Source organism: Mus caroli, unplaced genomic scaffold (genome assembly GCF_978045245.1).
Source record: "Mus caroli unplaced genomic scaffold, Mus_caroli_1 scaffold_8, whole genome shotgun sequence".
In the NCBI taxonomy this organism is placed as follows: Eukaryota; Metazoa; Chordata; class Mammalia; order Rodentia; family Muridae; genus Mus; species Mus caroli.
In genome coordinates, this window is record NW_028227263.1 from 32,747,058 (window position 1) to 32,766,978 (window position 19,921).

The 19,921-nt window shown below is 48.7% G+C and overlaps 1 protein-coding gene across 5 annotated transcripts in view; it reads right to left on the reverse strand.

The window, feature by feature from the left end:
- Bmal1 (basic helix-loop-helix ARNT like 1) overlaps nucleotides 1-19,079 on the reverse strand; it is a 102,460-nt gene extending 83,381 nt beyond the window's left edge. For 3 of the 5 annotated variants that reach the window (XM_021166155.3, XM_021166154.2, XM_029479643.2), the window contains exon 1: nucleotides 18,938-19,078. The gene's annotated coding sequence lies outside the window, so the exon portion shown is untranslated. Of the gene's footprint in view, nucleotides 1-18,937 lie in introns of all 5 variants that reach the window. The other 2 variants (XM_029479644.2, XM_029479645.2) reach the window with 1 other exon arrangement.
- Nucleotides 19,080-19,921: the final 842 nt, after the last annotated feature.

Here is a 19,921-nt window from a genome sequence, read left to right on the forward strand (position 1 = left end):
GGCGTGAGAGGCAGTGGCAGTCTGGTGGGTACTGGTGTGGCAGTGGGAGAGACTCGGCCAGCCTTTGCTGCCGAGTGGTAGTGGGAGAGACTCGGCCAGCCTTCGCTGCCGAGTGGTAGTGGGAGAGACTCGGCCAGCCTTCGCTGCCGAGTGGTAGTGGGAGAGACTCGGCCAGCCTTCGCTGCCGAGTGGTAGTGGGAGAGACTCGGCCAGCCTTCGCTGCCGAGTGGTAGTGGGAGAGACTCGGCCAGCCTTCGCTGCCGAGTGGTAGTGGGAGAGACTCGGCCAGCCTTCGCTGCCGAGTGGTAGTGGGAGAGACGCGGCCAGCCTTCGCTGCCGAGTGGTAGTGGGAGAGACTCGGCCAGCCTTCGCTGCCGAGCTCCTGATCCACAGACAGCGCTTCTCATCCTCCTAGAATGCTCTTCTATGTGCTTCCCAGTCCCTGCTCCGAGGATTTGGGCAAGAAGCTAAACTATTTCCGAGCTTCACTGTCTTCATGGGTTCAGTGCATTACTCTCTAGGCCACAGTGCCTGCCCTGGGCCTGTTCCCAGGGGGCTAGAGCCTGTTCCCAGGGGGAAGACTGGTTACTGCTCTTCCAGAGGACCCAAGTTCAGTTCCCAGCATCCATACAGGGCAGCTCACAACTCCCTATAACTTCAGGTCCAGGAGACCTGAACCCCCCTTCTAGCCTTCACAGGGACCAAACCACACACACGTGCAGAGACACACATAGAGAGACAGAGACAGAGCGCAGGCTTATCTTAGAGCAAACTGGATGCATTTTATCACATGTTGACCCCATAGAGGGAGGTCTGGAGGTGTGCCTGGGCTATAAAGGATGCGAATGGACCCTTCCAAATGGGAGCAAGGATACCCAGAAGCTAAGCAACACCTATGTCCCCCAAACCAGGCAACATTCTCACAATGACAAAAATGGGTCCCAGGGCCCCAGGCAGAAGGCAGCAGGAAGCAAAAGGCTTCCTTGACAAGTCTGCAAGTTGAGCCCCAAAGTCATCCTGAGAACCAGAAGGATCTATGAAAGAAAATCTGAAACAAAACCTAACACATCTGGGCTAGTGAACATTTGAGGAGAAAAAGTCCATTTGTTGATGGATCGTTCCTTCCCCAAGGTCTTCTGTGGGCCTCTTTTCTATGTACACGATGAGTACAGATGCCCTTTTACCAGAAGGTAGGGATGGCCAAATAGGAATGGCAACAAACTCCCTTCTTCACCAAGAAAATCAACTGTGTTCAGTAGCTGAGACTTCCAGCCCAACAGGGGATTACAGCATCCCTGAAGGAATGATCTCTAGCTGAAAGTCACAGTAGGTGGTGGGAGGGGATAAGGAAGTTGAGATAGTTAGGAGATTCCTCCTTGGACCTCTTTAAGAGATGAATAACTTAAAACGTTCCTCACCACATCAAATAAGGACGAGACAAGTTTCAAAGGCCTTTTCTCCTTTGGCCAGTAAACAACCATCACTGGTTCTATGGGAGGAAGACTGTTGCATCTCCATAAAGCTAACGGCCCAAGAGTTTTCTAAGAAAAGCAAATCCAAAGAGTAGGACGAAGGGCCAAACCCTGAGATTTGTCAGGAAGGTCTAGAAGATTTCATGAGGACTCTGTGTGCGATCCCTCACCTGGGCCTGCCACCAAGCTTTTCTGGGTCACCTAAAGCTCTTACACAGTGATCCCTGAACACCAGTGACCAGAATTTGAAACAACAGTAAAAATAGTATATTCTCAGTCTGTTTGAAGGCCTGAGCCCGAGCTACCAGGAGAGGAATTGGGGCTAATGAGGAAGTGCAGAGGAGTTCATTAAAAATAGTTCCCTGAAGGTACCAGCCAAAATCCTTGCTGAACCTACTTAGATGCTGAAAATAATGGGAGACAATACACAAACCTGCCTCAGACAAAGCTGCTACAAGCATTAGTCTGGACTCTTACATCAAGGTTGGCTTATCGGTCTTCAAAAAAGCTAGCAACTTATCTAGGGCAGCTCAGAGAGAGTCACTCAGAATGCCAAACTAGCTAGTTTCACCTTATCCTCCACCTGCAGGCCCTGGTCTGACCAGGCTGTTGAAGCACCTGAGAGGTCTTATAATCTCAACACCAGCAGTTCTCAACCTGTGGGTTGGGACCCACTGTGGGGGGGGGGGTGTCATATGACCCTTTCACAGGGGTCACACATCAGATATCCTGCATATCATATGTTTACATCATGATTCACAACAGTAGAAAATTACAGCTATGAAGGCAATGAAAATAAGTATGATTGGAGGGTCACCACAGCATGAGGAACTGTATAAACTTAAATGGTTGCAGCATTAGGAAGGCTGAGGCTCACTGCTCTACACCAAGCCCAGGGGAAATGGGAGGAGCCAGGCCTTGGGATTAAAGTCCTGGATTCCCATGCACTCTGGCCCTCCAGTGCCACTATTAACAGACACTTCTTACCTCCTCTGGGGCCAGTTGCACAGCGTATAATTATTCCTTGAGCCTCTGGTTAGCTTCCTTTCTCTCCCCAAAGCTGCTCTCAGCTAAGGCGAGGTCACTGGCTCATTCTTGTACCTCTGCCACCATATGGAACACTTTAGTCTGCCACAATACAAGAACTCTGTAGATGAATGACAACTTGGGAACTGTCTGGCTTCAGAGACCAGTCAGACACCTTTGAGAGCCACAGGCAAGCTTGCCAGGCTGCCTATGGGCTAAGTCCCAGAGGGAAGGGCAGCCCAGTGTCTTCTTGAAAGTCTGTGGCTACCTCAGTGCCTCCGGTCAGTGCCTCCAAATCTCCTCTGTCCCAACACAGCTCGGCTCACTCACCTGAGCGACAACAAAGAGGGACACTATAGGGAGGTGAGGACCACAGTGAGTTCTCTCGAGAAGCCAGCAGCAGAAAAATCAAACTTGAGCATGAATAGAGAGATCAGGTATAGAAGGAGCCTAGGAGAGCCAGGGGTGCCCAGCCCTTAATGCTGGATAGAGTCAGGGTGCTGCAGTACAAAAGAAAGGATCACACAACATAGTGAGACCTCGTCTCAAAAAAATCATACATACATATATACATACATACATATTGTGATTAAGCCTGGCCAAATCACAGGGGTGTTGCTGGACATCCTTCCTAACGCAGGAGGAACACCTGTCACTGTACGTGTTCCTTATTGCCTTGGTCAGGAAGTAGTCTGGATCAGTCTGGAAGTATTTGAGAGTTCATAGCCCAGGACAGGTGCCAAAATCAATCAATCAATCTGAGTTTAGGCTTTGAATATGAACTTATTTATTTGTAGGGCTAATTTTTTTGCCCCTTTATGATCATGAAACTGATACACACAGGGTTGAGCCAAGGAAACCACACAGTAAGAACACAATAAAATCACCTCTAACCCCATAAGATGAGAAGCACTGTTAATATTCTGCTGCCTTTCTCTCCTTCCCTTAATGAGAATTTAAAAGAAATGGGTGCATACTGTGAAGAAATTTCAGTAACACATTTTCTTGCAGTAAAACCCATCTACAACTGCTTCACACTGTTCCCAGCAAGGTGCTCACCCGTAGTGAATAAATAAATAATAAAACAAATACGAGAATAAAGTTTGAAAAAATAGCAACAAAATTAATTAATCTAAAGAACCCCAATTTCTTTACCAGCAGAAAAAAAATCACCACTAAAACTAGGATGGAAGTTCTCATCACAAAAAAACATGAAGCCCATTTTTATATCTTCTTGTCTAGATCATTTCTTCAAGGCAATAGTTTGAATAAGCCATGTTTTTCAAATCGAAGGAATTTTATAACTGCATCTGATTATTCTGAAGCAGGAAGTCAAGTCTGGGTGGTCTTCAGAACATCAGCAGGCTGGCCAAGTCATTTTTAAAGGCTGGTTCACACCCATGGATTCTATCTTCAGTTATGTTATAGCTGGTCATCCACACAGTGAGACTGTGCCACCCAATTGGGAGATGCTCAAATGGCTGCCTCGATACTTGATGCCTACTGGGTTTTATACATGGGTTCCATTGCTGATCCAGCCAAGAGTCTTGAACCCTTTTTCCTGAAGAGAGGACTGCAGGACGGAGAGCTCCTTTGTATATGCCCTTTTCTACCTCTTGTAATATCCACACTCCATTCAGGAATGGACTCACGCCAGGCACTAGAAGGAGTACTGGATACAACAGTGAACAGACAGATGCTCCACCCGTTACCATGGAGCTGCAAGTGATGAGTGGTCCTCATCCGTTAGCCTCACACTGCTCCAGCAGTAAAGGCCATCAATCACAGCTATCCCTCTTTTATAGATAATATAATATTTACTAGAATGTCCTGCTCAGGTCATAGGTGATTTCTTTCCTTCCTTCCTTTTTTTTTTTTTTTTTTTTTTTTTTTTTTTTTTTTAAAGACAGGGTTTCTCTGTGTAGCCCTGGCTGTCCTGGAACTCACTCTGTAGACCAGGCTGGCCTCGAACTCAGAAATCCTGCCTCCTCCTGCCTCCTGCCTCCTGCCTCCTGCCTCCTGCCTCCTGCCTCCTGCCTCCTGCCTCCTGCCTCCTGCCTCCTGCCTCCTGCCTCCTGCCTCCTGCCTCCTGCCTCCTGCCTCCTGCCTCCTGCCTCCAGCCTCCGGCCTCTGCCTCAAGTGCTAGTATTAAAGGCATTCACCACCACTGCCTAGCTAGAGAAAGGCTAGTTTCAAACACAGGTCTCTGACTCCTCAGTAAGGGTTCTTCCTACTGTGCCAATCACATTGGTGAGCTCGCTTCCTCTTGCTGACAACTTAAGACTTTTTGGATTAAGAGTCCTTTCTGCTGCCTGGGTACAAGCTGGCTGCTGACTGTGAGCAGTGAAGTGTTCTGATCTCTAGATGGCTCTAGATGTACTTGCCCTGGTTTCAATGGTTGCCACACTTCTGGTTCCTGATTTAGGGATTCCCTCGTTCTCATCCACTCTAGCTCCAGATCAACTAACCACTTTGCCATTGCCACCACAATGGCTGGCTACCATCTTCCCCAGTGTTCCATTTCCTCTCCACCACCGACCTTGCTGGGCACACGGCCTCCCAATTAAAGATATTTCCTAGCCTCCTTTGCAGCTATATGTGTCCACAGCACTAAGATCTGACCTCAGGGGGTAAAGAATTACTGATTCAAGGTCTTCACCATAGAGTGATAGGACCCCTTGTACCCTGGTTCTTCCCACTGAGGAAGGTGAAATGAAGCATTCACCTTCAGTCACCAAGTGGAAGTCACTTGTTGATGACACCAGGCCTAGACCCCCTTTACTCTGGACTGACACATAGAAGTCACCCTCCACCTGGGCTCAGCTACTGTGGGAGTGTGGGATCTGTGGGTCTCCTTAACAGAAGAACTAGCCCAAGTACCTAAATGAAACCAGATCTGCACACCCCCAGTGAAGCTAGTAAACACTTGAAAGGGGCTGTCTAGACCTGTACATGAAAGTGTTCATTCCATGTTATTATCTCATGGAAAAATTGTGAATAAAGGACACCGCCTGGATCTCAAAGGGAAAGTCTATTCAGTCAGAAGAAAACTGAGGAACCCAAAAAAGGAAATGAGCTTCCTTCAGAAATCGTAGGCGATCTCAAGAGAGGTGAGGCCTGCAACCAGTCCCCAGTCTTCTACAGCAGCTCCCTCCACTCCCAGCAAAGGTACTGCAAGCCGAACTGAGGGCCAAGGCTAATGTCTCCATGGAAACAGTTATCACAGGAGCTGTGTTCCTGACCAAGAACTCAATGGTCAACTTTTAGGAGAAATTATATAAACTTCGTGATTTGTCAACTATAAAAGCCTTGTGGGTTTTTTGTTTGTTTTTTTGTTGTTGTTGTTTTTCAGATACGAGGGCTGCTGGTGGCCCAGGAATCTCCTGTAAAGGACATGTGCATCGTGTATATCATCTGGGGGAGATATGTATTGGCTGAATCCAAGACAAGAAGCTGTCGTGTGATCTTTTATTTACTGGCTCAGAAACAGTTCGTAGCACAAAACACATTAAATTAATCATTCCTGCAGGTCCCAAAGGCTTATAGATACAGTATACAGAACACTTAAGAACAGCTTTAGCAAAGCACAGGGAAGGAGAAACCTGGGTAAGCCTGGTTAGAGGTGAAGCTGAAATAGAAACGCAGCGTGGAGGCCTGGCTCTGCCACTGACCAGCTGAGGGGCCCTGGGCAGTGACTCACACCCCCAGACTAGTTAGTTTCCAGTCTGCACATGCAGATTCCTAACACCTGTCTTCCAGGGTCATGACAGACACCAAACAAGGCACTGCCTATAAAAACAGCTTAGTAAACTGATTGGGAATGTGAGACGGCACTTTTAGAAAGGGCTTTTAAGAGAAGATGCTGATGCTCATCCACCCAGAAACCCTAGCAGACCAGATGCTGCCCAGCCACTCCATGAGACCTAGAGAAATCTCTCATCCAATAGCTCCTTATGGACTAGGGAGCATAGCTGGCAAGAGTCGGTCTCTGCTGCATTCTTCACTGACATCCATTTGCTCACCGGCCCCAGAGCAGCCAGCAGGATGTCAGTCATGGGCTCTGAGGAAAAGAGAGCTGCAGTGAGCTGGGGCCACTGCATGGTGATACGGCTGTCCACCAAAAAAAAAAAAAAAAAAAAAAAAAAAAAAAGCTCGCAGGCCCCACGGTGCTGTGAGAAGCCCTCAGACTAAGACAGGAAGCATTCTGTAGTTCTAGAAATAAGAAAAATTGCTGTTTGTTTTTTTTTAAAAGCAGGCTCTTGAGATTGTGGTTTTGGTCCCAGCTTTTCCACATAGCACACATCATCTGAGGTACTCCTTGAGTTTCAGACTCCCTAACAAGAGAATGAGATCTATGTCATCCACCCCGTAAACGGAAAAGGCAAGGCAGCACTTAGCATGATGCTTAGCATACGTCAACAGCCAAAGATTAGGCACTACTCTTAATATATAACAAATATGTATATAATATATGTAATGTATATATAATATATAATGTGTATATAATACACACACACATATATAATGTGTATATATATATATTACTGATAAAGTTAAAAGCTGGAAGATCTCAAGCAAGGTTCTGCTATGCCCCAGCAGCCACAGGCTTTTGTGACTGGCTATTACCTGGACAGTGCTGCTGGCTCATTTATTTATCCCAGGCTAATAGAGGTTCTCCTGGATCTCTGCCTACTGCCTGAGGACAGGCGAACCATGCAAGAGTGCCTGGCCAGCCAGTTGGCTAGATTCTGACACTTGTTTTTCTGGTTTGGAGCTCTTCATCATTATGCTGAGAGATATTCTCAGAGAAGAAGACATTTGCATGACTATCTGTATCTAACTTTTCCATCCACATCTGGTAAGAAGGCTCTCCGTCTCTGGCTACGAAATGAGTAACTGCCTTTAAAGCATGGCTCCAGGGCTGGAGATGGAGGTCAGCTGGCAGAATGCTTGCTCAGCACGCACGAAACCCTGGGTTCAATCCTCAGCACTGCAATAAACAGGGTGCTGGCACAAGCCTGCAGTCTCAGCACTTGGGAGCTGAGAGCAGGAGGATTGGGAGTTCAGGGTCATCCTCGGCTACACAGAAAACTCGAAGCCATCCCATGCACACGAGTCCCTGTCTCAAAACAAAAAATCAACAACAAAAATGTTTCTCGCCAACAAAGTAGTACGAGTCAGCACCCATGTAGTGGACAGCGCCACATCCTCCAGCCGGCTCAAGAGGTGGCCCTGCTCGGCCAGAACACCTGTGCCGGCCAGTACAATCCCACCAGTAAAACTGTACCTTTCCAGCTTCAAGGCCTGCTTCTTCTGCTGTCTCTCTCAAGCATCAGATTCACCCACTCTGTGAAGGGTTGGATGAGAATTATTTTACCAGCCTAACAATCAGACTCAGTCTGAGACATCAGTGATATGCTTAAGGGATGGTGGTAAGTAGCGGGAGCAGCCCAGACTGCGGGTTATTCCATTTCTAATCCAGTGCTCCTTACAAACAAAACACCTTTGTTTTATAACACGTGTCTTTCAACATGGCGCATTGCCTCGGAAGAGCTCATGACTGAGATACCTGGCCGCAGTACACACTTAAAGGCCATGTGCACTGGTAGATGTTTGCAGGATCCAGAACTCCAAAGAACAACTGACAGCAGTCATGCCGACTAACACAACTGTCAATTAACTTGGACTTCTAGCTCCATGTCTCTCTCCATCCGACCCATCCAGTTCCTTCCACTCAGACCTCTGCTGCACTTAGCCCTCTGTCTTAGTCAGGGTTTCTATTTCTGCACAAACATCATGACCAAGAAGCAAGTTGGAGAGGAAAGGGTTTATTCGGCTTACACTTCCACACTGCTGTTCATCACCAAGGAAGTCAGGACTGGAGCTCAAGTAGGTCAGGAAGCAGGAGCTGATGCAGAGGCCATGGAGGGATGTTACTTACTGGCTTGCTCAGCTTGCTTTTTTATAGAACCCAGGACTACCAGCCCAGGGATGGCACCACCCACAAGGGGCCCTCCTTCCTTAATCACTAATTGAGAAAATACCCCACAGCTGGATCTCGTGGAGGCATTTCCCCAACTGAAGCTCCTTTCTCTGTGATAACTCCAGCCTGTGTCAAGTTGACACACAAAACCAGCCAGTACACCCTCTATGCACCAACCTAACCGCAACCTTCACACGGGGCTCACGTGAGCACATAGGAAGTATTACCGCGTCATAACAAAGTAACCTCCAGGGATCTCTGCTGCCCCCACCCGTCTCCACCACTCTGACGGGTGTCTCTTTACCTTTCCTGTTGCTGATTTAAGAGAAAAAAAAAAAAAAAACCCTCAAGGGGCCAATGGGACGGCTCCACGGGAAAAAGCACTTGCTGGCCAATGACAAAAGCCTGAGACCTGTTTAAAGGTGGACGGAGAGAGACCTGATTCCGCAAAGTTGCCCTCTTCCACGTGCACGCCATGGCACGTGCACGCAAGCACACGCACTATGATAACGGTGGTGATGATGCTGTTGAATACCCTGACAAAAGCAATTGAAAAGAGAAAGGGGGTCATTCTGGCTCGAAATTCCAGGGCAGTCCATCTTGGCAGGGAGCTTGAGAGGCGCCTGGTTATATGGCATCCACAGTCAGAAGCAGAGGGAGACGAACCTATCCTCAGCTCCTTTCTCCCTCTTACTCTGTGGGAAACACGTGCCCATAGAATGTACCACCCTCTGTGAGTGGGCCTTCCTCCCGGATGCTGATAACCCCTCACAAGTGTGCCTGTCTCCTAGAAGATTTTAGATCCTCTCCAGCTGACAATCCACATTAACTACCACACTAGGTGTTTCTAGTTTCGTCCTGTTGCTATGATAAACCCCTCGGGCCAAAAGCAACCAAGGAAGGAAAGGGTTTATTTTACCTAACATTTCCAGCTCATAATCCGTCACTGAACGAAGTCAGGGCAGGAGCCTGCAGGCAGAAGCCATGGATCAATGTGGGCTGGGTCATGCTTCAGGCAGAAGCCATGCATCAGTGTGTGCTGGGTCATGCTTCAGCTTCATTATGTGAAGGGATGGTTCCCCAGGATCAGTCAATGCAGACAACCCCTCACAGACACAGCCATAAGCCAATGTGACCTCAGCAATCCATCAACAGAGACTCTAGCTGGATCTAAATGGCCACTAGGTAAACTTTGACTAGTCATTGACGTCCCTTTTTCCCATCACAATGTGGGTTAAACACAGCCACTTCAGAACCTTCCATTCTAGGTTAGCCCATCTCAGAATGTGATCTCGTCACTCCCACCTCTGGCCTCTGTTTTATCTGTACTCTTATCCGTCCACCTCTGAAAGACAAGTCCCACCCTCCTCTGTAAGTCTAAATCCTAGATAAGGAGCTGGCGTCTGAACTAGGGACCTTATACTTGCTCACTGTACACTTAACAAATGAGCCATTTCCCCAGCCCAGGGAATGCTTGTTTAGGAAATAAAACTACAGGCTTTTTCCTGGGTCACAAAACCGAATCAGCTCTGCCCTGGTTCTAGGATGGGTTTTGGCATAGAACCTTTAAGACATCTGTTGACTAAATAATAAATGTGTCATTGTGCCCAAATAAATATGCAGTAAGTTTCCTTTCAGTTGATGCGGCTCAGCCACTGCTAAGCTGTGCTCTGGAGCCAAGTAAAGACAACGCAAAGACGAAACTCAGCTACAGAGTTAACTCTTCCTCGGTAAAAGGCTCGGATCGCTGCCAACATACAGAACAGGGGACACACAGATGCCCAAAGGAAATGGCAGCCTAGACTTCTTCCAAACACACACAAGAGCAAATCTTGCATGTGTCCTGTAAGAGGGCAGGGACATTTGGGGCTTTCACAAAGCTCAATTCACCCGCTGAATAAATAACAGGTATTTATTGGGCAGTTGTTCTGTACAGACACTAAGTCTGTTGTTGGGTGTGCGACAAAGCAGGAAATAGCAGGTGACATTCCTGCACCCAAGGAAGATGAGGGCATCAGGCAACCCCCAGCTCCACAGTGAAGTTCCCAGCACAGTGTCTCCTTGCACAAACTCCTTCTAAGCCTTCAAATGAGAGGTAGAAATAAACGTACTGCTCATAACTGACTAGACAGGGGCAGCGCTAAAAGTGCCCTGTCACTCCAGGGCGGCAGTCCTTCACTCCAGAAGGCACTGAGGACAGACAGTACAACGTGCTCACATTGGTCATTTTTCTCAACGTTGCCAGCTGATCTCAGCCACTAACGTCACTTAAATATCAAATGTCTCAAATGGCACAGTGACCCAAGATGCCAAAAACAGGATTCAGAAGTGGGAAGGGAGGGGCGGAGCTTGGTGAAAGAGAGGCTTTTTCCCCACCCCAGAGGTAAGACTCCTTCCTCCTCTGAAGCAGAACTCGATTGCTTCCATCATCTCCAGCCTTGGGCTCCTTTTCCCTCCAGCAGGATACTGAAAATAGATTTGCATTTAACATTTAAAGCTGTTTTGGATCCCACACTCTTTCAGCTCTGTTCTCTGTTGCAAACTCATCCCAGTCCCAGGGTTCTCGAAAGTGTATTTCACAAGCAAACAAACCAGTCACCGTGTTTATCCCTAGGAGTCCAAAGAAAAGGTGATTTACATAATGATATGGGAGATTAGATGACCAAGAACACACAAGTTCTTATCTGGACCAAGAAGTTCTACGGAAAAAAATTCTTCCAACTCATCTAGAAAGACAGATACATCAGGGGTGGGGGGTGGAAGCAAAGGTACTAAGCACTAACCAAGGGAGCTTCCAAGTCCCCTAGACCCCTCCCCCCCCGCCATGTACTGAAAGAATCTGGAGGAGCCATTGCCCAGCAGGGTTCACACGATGAAGGCCATGTGTCGTTTTCCCATTACTCTTGGAAAACACAGGATTTTATAATTAAGAAGACGCTGAGAAGTCAAAGTTCCAAGAGGAATACTCATTCTTAAGAGGCTCAGCCCATCACCACACTGGCTCACAAACCCCTTCTCTCTGAGCTCTACTGTCTCATTTATAAAACGACACACCAACTCTTAAGGGCACAAAGGTTAGGAGAAAAAAATTCCTTCCATAAAGATTTCTGAAAGGCTGGAGAAATAGTAGAAGTGACTAAGATAAACAGCTAAAGCCAGCAGTAAATAGCTGTAATGCAGTACAGACAAGGGCCCCCGTGAGCGGCAGCTTAATTAATGCTAACAGTGCTTTAGAAAAAAGAGATACGGTTTGGGCTACAGCTGTCCCTAAGTGGCTTTCCTGAGCTTGCTGAAGAAGCAAACCATTAGTTTGGTTGGGTTTTTTGTTTGTTTGTTTTGTTTTACTATAGGCAAATTTATATCAAGCTTCCATCAACTGCATTACAAATAAACTTTAAAAAACAACAACTGCTTTTAAGATGAGCGTGCATGTCAAACAGTGTACAGAAGTCTGCAGTAAATGTAACTAAAATGGTTAGTGGCTGGTGACACCCATCAGTTCATTTATGAGGGGACCTTTCAAACCCTTAATTTGTTTGCATGTGACACAGAGTATAACAATGCCTTGGGTTTCACAAACCGCCTTCTAAGCAGGGAACAGTAAACCGCTAGTTACATGGCACACAACTAAGAGTGAATGTTTTAAATCATATTTGCAGACCTTTGACTCTGAGCTCAAGGTTCCCCAGAGGAGAAAGAAGAGCGCTGGTGCCTGGCCACAGAGACTCATAGCCTCACCCCAGCTTTTACTTTCCTTAGCAATCAAGCTGCTTCCAACATCATCACCTTCGAACCAGCCTAATCCTCTGGCTAACCAAGTGTTCCTGGATCTTTAGGAAGCTGGGCTCCAGTCACCTTCTCAGTGGGGTCTTCCCTGAGCACCAGCTAAGTCATCTTCCCTGACAGTATTCTCAGTCGGATCCCTGTTGTCTAACTCGCTCCATATGTTCCTTCTTACATCTCATTGTTTACTGCCCTCCCCAGTGAGGCCCATTCTGGTCACTTCTGAGGTCAAAACTGTGCTATCTATGCACTTGGGAGCCTCCAGGAAATCCCACTGAATGAATGGATGACTGGAGACAGAGCAGGAAGTGAGGGGAAGACAGATCATCAAACGATTGAAAACTGAAGGAACTGACCATTCTGATTAGGCAGGAGATGGCAACCTGCCCATTGTGAAATATCATCGCTTTGGAATACATGACTGGCAAGCAAAAGGAAGGAGTGGGGAGAGGGGGTGGAGGAGGTTTTACTAAGACAGAAGAAAGGAGGGAGAGAGAAAGGTCTCTCTGGTCAAGAGATCATGAGCTAGGGCATTCCACAGAAGCAGCATGGGAGCTTAGGCACAGGGCTGAGTCATATGAATTGGAGACAGGGGCAGGGATGGCCTAGAGGGGCAGATGCAGCCTGGAGAGGCCCAGAAGACTGGGCACAGAGCATTTGTTCTTAGAAGGCTCTTTCTGGCCATCTGTAGGAAGAAAACCCAAAGCAGCGGAGAGTGGAGCAGAAAGGTGGACAGAGGTGATGTTGATGGTCCAAGTGTGAAGAAGTAAGACATGAGGGAGAAAAAAGTCACCAAGACATCACTGTATCTCCTCTCCCCAAAAGCAACGTCCCACCCACCTCTCATCAGCACCCCAGGGCAGAGCCAGCCCATTCCCGCTCGGCCTGCTCCAGAATCCCAACAAGGAGGGCAGAGCTCAAAAGGACTTGCTGAGGGCCCAGTGTCACTTTTCCCACTTGTCAATCTGAGGCTAATTCTGTTCCATAGAGCTGGTGGTTATTACCTTCGGTGGGGTGTATATTTGAACATTATATAACTCGTTTTTATGTAACAGGTTCTCCACATAAAACAATGTTCCCTTTGCTATCTAAATGTATTCAGAGGAAACAGTTACTGGCATTAAAAACATGTATATCTCCCCCAAGGCTGAGGTAGGAAGTGGCTTGGCAGTGGGGTTGAGAGTAGTGGGGGATGGGTTGGGGGAGGGGTCTTTGGGATAAGGATGACAAAGCCGAGAGACTTCTGAAGTCTCCTCCCTGGGCAGAACTCCTAGTGTCTATGATGGGACCAGTGTCAATGAGTTTCTTCAGGAAGTTCATCTTATATGGGGGATCCTGTGGAGGAGGAGACTTGAGGGGTTTGCATCAGAGCGATACCTCAGAAAGGTGAGAGAAAGCAAGACATAGCAAATACACATCACAGGATACAGGAGGATGCTCAAAAGCCTTTATAACTGCTGCTAGGGTAACAACCAAATGTGTGGTCCTCTTGTACCATAGCAAGGTTACTAGCCCTTCTAGAACAGTGCATACCATGCTTTGCCAACTGAGACTGGTTTCCAATCTCTACAAGCCCATAGGGTTCCTAAGATGATGTTGGGCACATGGTATCTACCACCCTGACCCTCCCAGCAGGCTCTGGAGTCCACCAGATAAATAAATCCCTTAGCAGTTGGGTCATCTTGGGCTTGCAAAGCCCTCCTCATCTGTATGATATGAACAGTGGTGCTGACCTCACAAGATAATGTTGAAGAGTACATAAAATTAACAAGTCTAAGGCAAGCAACATATCTACCAGCACACAAAAAATGCCCCCAAAATGCTAGCTACAATTGCCATAATTATTTATTACTCCTTTTCATTTGAAGCAAATCACACTCAAAGATGCTCACTAATTCGTCCTGGTCGCACAATTGGAGTAGTAGTGAAGCACAATTGGAGCAGTAGTGAAAGGGATAAATACAGATAAACGTTTTCCTCAGTCTACGTCCAAAACAATATTAACCAGAATATTAAATTAAAGACCCATCTCTACTCAGGGTGCACACATAGGAGTTTACAGAATTTAAAAAGACACCATGTTCCCAAACAACAGTCATTTGCCTTTATGCTCCTGCACTCATTCAGCACTGAGCATTCCCCTGAAGCAAGGACTGGGGACACGTCATCTCCCTATCCCCAGGTCACACTCTCCTTCCATGAGACCTCATTACTCAAGGCCGTGTACACCCATGACCCTACTATACCCCTCACCTTTATCCCCAGGGGCTCTCTGCCATGTGTATCCCCACTCCTCCAGTCTCCAACTGGGATGGGCACCAGACAATACGTCCCAGGCCTCCTGTGCTTATTATTTGGGAGGAATCAAAATGAATGATACCCAAAGTGCTCATTCTGGACAAATAGGCCATGGTCTTGGGAACAGCCAAACATGCTATAGAATACAGCAGAACCTACAGGGATTACAGAATGATCAAGAGCTGGGGACACTACTGCCAGGTGTCAAGACAAAGATTGTTCCCAAAGGTCTCAGTGCCAGAGTTTGAACAGAAAAGTGGGTGTGTGAGGACCCAGAGGTAGGGAGGATCAGGCTAGGGCTGGTGCATGGGAAGGGTTACCCTTTAGCTTGGCTGGACAGTCCTGTGCACACAGCAACTTCGGGCCAGCATGTGGGCTGGATGTAGAGAATCCCCCACAACACATAGAGGAACAGAGCAATGAGGAGTAACACCACCGAGCCACTGCAAAATGTGGGGTGAAGACCTTAACATACATATGCAGTATCTTAACTCATTTGGTCCACACTGCAGCTCTAGGTACCAGAGGTAGATCCCATCAGGAGGATGCCAAGATTTAGAGAAAAAGCAAGTTGGCCATTAGTGATGAAGGATGCAAGCAAAAGCTGGGCTATGGAAGTATTGGGGCTCTAAACCCCCTAACAAAACTGCCTGGTTGAACAGCTGGGAGAGAGCATGAAGAGCTCTAAGCCCCAGGGTGGTGTGCTGATTCTGGGGAAGAGTGCTTGAAGATAGGCTGCAAGCCTGTAACCCCACAGGACACTACAGGAACCTGCCATAGCTAAAGCAGGAGGGAGTGGGGCATGGCCAGAGATGGAACTGTGGAGGTGGGGATTGGGGGTGAGAAGGCAGCATGAGCAGAAGGTAGATGCTGACCTTCAGCAGGAACAGGAAGAGAATCAAGAAAGCAACATGACCTAATGGTACAAGGAAGAGGTGACTTCCAGAGAGTGAAAGACAAAGAAGAGCAAGCTGCAAAGGGACCGACCAAAACAACCTGGAATTCAAGACTTAGAAAGTTTTTACAAGTCTGAAGAAATATACAGAAGGAAAGTAGGGAGAAAATCCTCAGCAGGAGAATGTTCAGCTCTAGAACAGTCTGGCATCCAGCAAGGAGATATCCAGACTCAGGGGCACCTAGTATGGGAAATGCCTGGTGTACAATAGACCTGTTTCTTCCTATTCCCAAATCAAGACAAAGGTTCCACTGAGACTGGTGGGGTTTCTGAGGGCAGAGAGCACAAAAGGTGTTCTAGCGACAGGAGCCTGGCAGAGGTGGGAGGGAGTGGCATCTGGCACTGAGGAGAGGCTTCCTGTGTGCTAGGCATTTGACATGCATCATGTCCTGTCATCCTCCAAGAGACAGGCACTGTCACCGGCACCCAAGGAGCAGCAGGGAGGTCTGAGAAGCAGGGCACATGTCCAAAGCCACAGGGCTCCAACCCAAGTCCAGCTCCTTCTTCCACCAGAACCCAGGGGTTCCTGCCTATTCGAGAGTAGTGGGAAAAGCAGTGTTTTCTCCCACCTGAGAAAAGGGGAAGGCACAGAGGGGAGACTGGACAGGGTGCTCTGAATGGGGAAAAAAATGCCAAGGAGCGAAAGTCATAGAAGGTGGATGGAGGGGAGGAGAAAGGTTTAGGGTCCATCTGCCTGTGTCCCGTGATGAAGGGACAACAGAGAAGACTGACAGAAAAGAGCATGCTTGTGTCCCTGAGCTCCCCGTTTAACCTCGAAAGTCTAGAAAGGGTTTTGTCTTTTCTATTTTCCCTGCAAACATCTATATCAGTTAGCATCACACCGAAGCCACCATCTGAAACTGCCATGCTGTCAGGGACAGGAGCTCTTTCATCTTCACATTCTCCTACCACAGTGGGGCGATGATGGAATCATAGAAAGAAAGAAAGCTCAGAGACAGAAAGCAGACTGTGCACTGCACACAGATAAAATCATTCATTTTTGCATGCTCATATGCAGAGCTATTAATGTGGCCAGGTCTTTCCGTGGCACTTATGCATACATGAATCCCAGTGAGACTGGGGACATGAAGGGATAAATCTGAAAACACGGCCACTTCCTTTTCCTGTCCCGTGGCATGTAAACCTCTTCTACAAATAGCAGTGATACGAGTGAATCGTCATCAATTATAAATCATTTGAAATGGATCTCTTTAAACACCATCTGTTGATCTACTTAACTGTCCCATGAAAAAAGGACTTTCGCTCAATTGTTCTGACAGCTCCAGGAGGTAGAAGCCTACCCTGATTCAAATTTATTCAATACTGAGAGGCATATAGAACCTAAGAGTGGTAGAAATCTTTGACATCCCTTAGATCAACTGTCTGACTTTCCATCAGAGGTGAACATAACACAGAAAGGTGTAGTAACTTGCTCCTAGTAGCAAAGCCACCGGGTTCCAGTCAGGGCTAGAACCTATTTTCATGCCTCCTAACTCCCAGGTTACCACTCTTCCACGCCTTATCAGAGCCTCTCCCATTTTAAGCAGCAGAGATTGGAACAAAGTACAAATTTAACTGCTGTTTTAACATCGTCATTATTCACTGGCAACAGCTAAGATAGAACCAAAGTGCTGCTACAGATCCAGCTTCCGCTGATACACCCAATTTCAAATCTGCCTAGAAAATTTCTAACCCTTCTAAATATGTTCAACAACCCATTTTTAAAGACTTAGCAATAATATAAACCCAGCAACAAAGAATAAACTTAAGGATTACATTTTGTATTTAAAAAAAAATATATATATATATATTTTGGAACTTCACTGGTACGGGAATCAAATTTAACAGCAGCGATCCGACCCCCCCCCCCACTTTCTTGCAAGCACAGGGAGCCTGAGATTATTCAAAACTGCTCAAGAGCAGCAATGATTATTTTAAGCTCATGATTCAACTAGTACATTAATTAGAAAATCCACCAACCCAAATTGACAGATCCTGGTATCAATGGGAACTTAAGAATAAAAATAATAGTTGTTAAGTAAAAATAGATTGAAAGAGGGCACAGCAGCAAATGTGAAAAGGAAAAATGACAAGCAAGAGCAGTAGGAAAAAAAGCATTTAATGATCAGTTTTCCTGGACATAAAAACAAAACCCACAACGAAGATCTTGGCAATACTGGTACTGTCAAAAAGTAATTGGTCGTGATTACAGTCTCTGATTTTTGGAAGTTAGGTGAGAAAACTTGATTAATGATTTCTTGCTTTAAAAGTAGCAACTTAAGACAGGAGAGGAGCCAGATCTCAAGGGGTCCGAAGGCCAAAACTAGGCTGTGTAGGGAGAAGGTGCACCCCGAACAGGTAAGGGGCGATCATGTCAGCTTGGCCAGTGCAACTCTGACAACAGACACACACACCGGTGTCCAACGTACTCATTTCCCCAGCGCCGAACACAACCCGCTACGCGACCCCGGGGATGGCTTCCATGTGCGCCCTGCATAAAATTCTATCTTTGATTTCTCCCTGCTAACCCGAGCACCCCAAGCTATCTACACTGGAGTCATCTCCAGTGGAAATCTTCCTCTTCCCCGATTATCTGTCAAACCCGCATCTGAGTGAAGCCTCCGCTGCGCACTCCTTGGGTCTCTAACGCCCACCGGGCGCAGGGCACAGTCCCCACGCCATCGGGTACCTACTCCCAGACCCAACAGGGAAGACACATCCTCCAGGACCACCCAGATACCGGACAGCGCAGGCCCGACGGCTGTCCGTGGGCCTGATCCAAGCCAGCCAGGGGATTCCCGGGGTCCGCGCCAGCCCCAAGACAGGCCATAGGGACGTACCAGTACGGACTCCCCGACTTGACGGAGACGCCCTCCCCGCCCCCACCCGGCTCCCGAGGGGGAAGTGTAGAAGGGTTGACCAGGCAAGCGCCGCATAGCATCGTTCTGCCCGCGTCCCGGCCATCTCCACGGGGATCCAGAAGCTCCCGGGGATGTATCCCGGAGCTCTTCCCAGGTTCGGGTCATTGCTGCCACCCGGTACTGCTGTCTCTTTAAGAGGCCGCCGGCCGCCCCCTCCCGAGCCAGGTGGTGATGCCCGCGCGGGGAAGGTGGGCGCACCCGCTGACAGCGTCCCAGGGTCCCCCCAGTCCTCCCCCGCCCGCTGTGCAGCCCAGGCGGGGAAGATGGGGGTGCGCGGGAGCGGCGCCTTTAAGGGGCGCAGCCTCCCCGAGGCTAGGTGGGGGCTGGGAGCCGCACGGGCCCTTTAAGGCCGGCAGCGGGCACGTCGGGCAGGGCTCCCGGCGGCCCGGCTGCGCCGCGGGCGGGGGCGGGGGCGGGGGCGGTGCGCCCGCCCGGGAACTCGCGACCCCCGACGGGACGCCCCGAGACGGCTGCTGCCCGCAGCCATGCCGACACTCACCGTGGCTCTCGCTGCGAGCGCCCGCGCCCGCACCCGCACTCGGATCCCGCGGCGGCGGCGGCGGCAAGTCCGGCGCGGGTAAACAGGCACCTCCGTCCCTGACCTACTTTCTGCCTTCCCTAAATGTCGCACCACTAACCTACTTTCCGACCAATCCGCTCCCCGCCGGCCCAGGCCCGGCCCCCCGCCCACCAATCGCTGTGCCCAACCCCCCTTCCCCGCCCACCAATGGAGGAGCCGCGCAGCCCGGATACCTGCCTCTTCCCGCTAGCCAATCAGAGAGCGCGAACGGAGTTGTCTTGGCGGACAACCCAAACCAATTCGCGTTCTGCTCCGCGTTAGGCTAGCCAATCGAATGACCGATAGGAAAGCCTCTGACCAATGGCAAGACGGCAGGGCTGGTTTACCTGCTACTTTCCCTTCACCAATCATTTGGCGCACAGAAGCACACGCCCCGAGGAGTGGACCAATTGGCACGCTCTGTGGATTTCTTGCCCCAGCCCTCGGTTTTCCTCCTCAAGTCTAAAGCTCGCTGAGGCCACTGCGGTGCGGACTCTGCGAACTCGCCGTCGTCCCCTGTTCCTCAGCCGCGTCCCTGGCTAGTGCCTGCCTCTCAGCTCTCCCTTCTCCTCCGTCCCCTTCCTGGCTCGTAGAACACTGAGAAAACGCTGCATCTCTTCGCCCATCCCTCTCCAGCTCCATCTAGGAAACCACATTTTAGGAACTCAGAGTGACAGAACCTTCCTGAAACCCCTGGCTTGTCCTAGTCGGAACCACAGCGCTAATACCTAGCGTATTTAGAAGACTTTTCCTTCCGACGACTAACCGGATCGCGCGTTCTTTTTGTTTTTCTTGACCTCCAAGCGTCCGGTGGAACTGTCATTCCCGATCGAAAGAGAAGTCTCCCGGGGGTGGTGGCGTAGTTTGTAATTCCAACCCTCAAGAAACTGAGGCAGGGGGATAATCGCGAGTACTGAGCTAGCT